Below are 3,319 nucleotides of genomic sequence, written 5' to 3' on the forward strand. Positions count from 1 at the left end.
TACCGGGACGTGCCTGTGAGGGGCGGTGCCGCCTGCCCCGTTCCGCTCTGATTACCTCAGAGTAATTAATACTCATCTGACCTGAATCTCCCCTCTCCTAGTTAAAGCCACCCCCCGTCCCACCACTCTGCCCATGCATGAAGCCCCCATCCGCTCTGCTTACTGCCCCTCACACCCCGGAGCGGCCCATCCTGCCGTCTCACCCCGCTGCACACACTGCCTGCGTGCCTTGAGGACCAAATCACGCCTACAAATAGAGCAGGCTATTTCTGGAGCTGTGAATGAATCAAACCCAGCAGCAAACAGTGACAACGTTTTGCAGAGAGCCACACTTAATGTCCCCATGAAGGCATGCTGCAATGAAAGCAGTGTTGTGGTGTACGACAAGCTGTGGAAACGGGCAGACATTGAGCACATCCCTGCTTCAAAGAGACATAAAGGCTTCCATGCATCTTAAAAACGCTCTGATTATCAAAAGGGTCCTTTTCATCAAAAAATGCAGAAGTGAAAGCTGTAGTGCTGAGATAAGGCAAGTGGACTGACATTACAGACTGCAAAGAATATGAAGAATTTGTTACTGTTGTTAAACTAACCCATTTTTGATGAGGAACAGATGGACAGACCGACCCGAGCAGCAGCAGCAAGCCGTCCTGTAGCAACACAGGACCAACAGCCAGCTTTATACATGCTAGCATTCCTGCAGGGTGAGCACCACTGGTAATAAGCACCCTGCACGCCTGTGGCTCCACGGAAGCTCCCTGAGGAATGCTGTCGTGCTGCTGAAGAAGTATATTTCTGCCAACACAGACTGTGATGATGCTCAGACTTCTGCAGTGATGGTTCTGTCAGCTCAGCGCCCCGCAGTCCCTGCACACCACAGCTCTGCGTACAGCCTGCACTGCTCAGGGCTAACAGCCAGCCTGGCCTGCTGTAGGCCTTGCCTTCATTCCCTGCAGACATAGCTATGCCTAGCAAAAGCTTTAACAAAGGCAAGGTACAGATTCCCGTATGTGAAAGAAGTGCTGCTCAACCACAGCTCAGCCATCTCAGGCAGACAAGTAGCTGCTGAAAGATCCGTATGTCCATAGCAGCTGAAAGATCTGTCTGAAGATCCACAGATGTTTCCACTAGTCTATCTTTTGTGATCTTTTAACTGTTACCGCCTCCATTCCTCTGCCAAGTCCTTATCTCAGTCAGCCAAGGAGGCCTTGGGCCTCAAGTGCTGCTGCTTGCAGCCCAGAGCCGTAACTCAAACCCCTTTCATCAGCTTGTTAATGCATCAGGGTTTGTTTGCTCTGTCTTTGCAGCAAGTGCTTCCTCTGCCTTCAGAGAGGGATCCATTTCTCAAAGACAGCAAGTTAGGCCATTCTCCAGTTGTAACACAGAACAGCTCAAAGCCACAGAGCACAAGTGTTTTTCAAGCCCGTCTTGTAGTTACTGTTCTTTGTTTTCAGGCTCGGAAAGAGAGCATAGAACCATAATGCTTATTCTTCTGTCTTCTTCAATTTGCTGTTGTCAGTAATTTTACTGAATGTTAATAATTCACATGAATGACTAGGCCCAGGCCCAGCAAACACAGGCAAGCAGCAAAACATCATCCAGACTCTTTCCTGGACTTCACTTTTCTACAGCCACCTTAGTGAAGACCTCCCTGACACCTATGCAGAGCAATTCCTTCCTGTCAGATCTTTGTGACTCTTCTGATGCTCCTGATCCAAGAAGCTTTATCTCCATAATACGTATTTGATGTGTATATATACATATATATGTAGATGTATACATAATACTTTAAAAGAGAATATTGTTCTTCACCTTGGTCCACCCTACTTAAAAAATAAAAATGACACAACTTTGATTCAGCTAGTGTCAAACTGGCAATAGCATAACATAAACAAGGCCCTGCCCTCACCAGCTGGATGCGGCACCCCAAAATCAGCTTCAAGACTCTTTTATTCAAGTTCCTCAGTATATTCAAGTCAGATTGGTAACAGCACCTTGGAATACACACGTACATATATAATCAATTTCACTGGAAGTTTATAGTCTCATTTATGGCCTCAGTGCAATGCAGAAAGCACGCATGATCTTGGATGTTCAGTCAGCTTACTGCCTACAGGCTCTTTGAGGAAAACAAACATCACTCTGTCCTGAAAGCAGATAGGATACAGATAGGATAGCAGGATAGTTACTCTTAAGGAAGAGTCAAATAGAATGCTGGGCACCAGAGATTCTTGAGCACTGAGAAGAGTAGCAGTACCACCTCCCAGGGAAAGCGAAAACACACCAGCAGGTCACAGCCTCCAGGGAAACATTTCTCTGGCCACAAACAATAAAAAATAAAAGAGACATCTGAAGACATATTTTTCTTCTGCCTTGCCTCATTATTCAGATATTATCCAGAGCTTCCAGCTCGCTGGAAATAATTTTCTGGAGACAATATTTAATTAAATTGTAACAGATGGCATGTTTCATATAAGCTGCTGTGTATCAAATAAAAATTAAATAATAAAAGTCAGTGTATGCGTGCTATGTGAGTTATCTGTCAGATTTCTAGACTAGGAGATGGATGTTTACATTAATCATTTCTTGGCACAAAACCTGATTGCAGGGAGGCACCAGTTTAGTGTGGTCAGACATCTCCTGATGGGAGAAACAGTTCACAAACTGAGCAACAGCCAACATGAGTCACAGTGATGACAGCTGAGACGCTCAAAATATGAACAAGTTCTTAAAATACCAATGAGTATGCACAGCCAGGTGCTGCAGGACTGACCATTGATGCAATTTCAAGTTAGAATTTCAGTTCTCTTCCAAAAACATTTCTGTCTTTCATGGTCAAAAACACTATCTAAAAAAATAGAAGCGGTCTATAAATTAATGCCCAAGCCTGAAAACACATAATAAAATGCTGAACATTCAGGTTACCTTTGCTGCTTAGTCACCACATACACACCACATAACTTTCTGCTCTGAAATCCAAAAAAACGTCCAAACCAACACCAACATTTTTACTAACAGACTCCAAAACTTTGCTGCGGCCAATTGCCTAGAGTATACCAAAACCTGCTGAGATCAGATACAGATCCTAATTTTGTTCCCAGGTGTAGAACTGGGCACTGCCCTGTGTTCCCAGCACTGCCTGTGGTTTCCAGAAGGCAGGTCTGAACATAGGCTGTGCACTTCTGCTAGCACAGATTTGTCAGGAGCAATCCCTCACCAGCACAAGCAGCAGTATCCCCTAAGACGAGTGCAGTTACTCAATCAAGGGAAATCCTTTCATGCTGATAAAACTGCCATCACATAACTTCTAGCAGAGGTC

The sequence above is a fragment of the Meleagris gallopavo genome, chromosome 22, assembly GCF_905368555.1.
Source record: "Meleagris gallopavo chromosome 22, MGAL_WU_HG_1.1, whole genome shotgun sequence".
Lineage (NCBI taxonomy): Eukaryota > Metazoa > Chordata > Aves > Galliformes > Phasianidae > Meleagris > Meleagris gallopavo.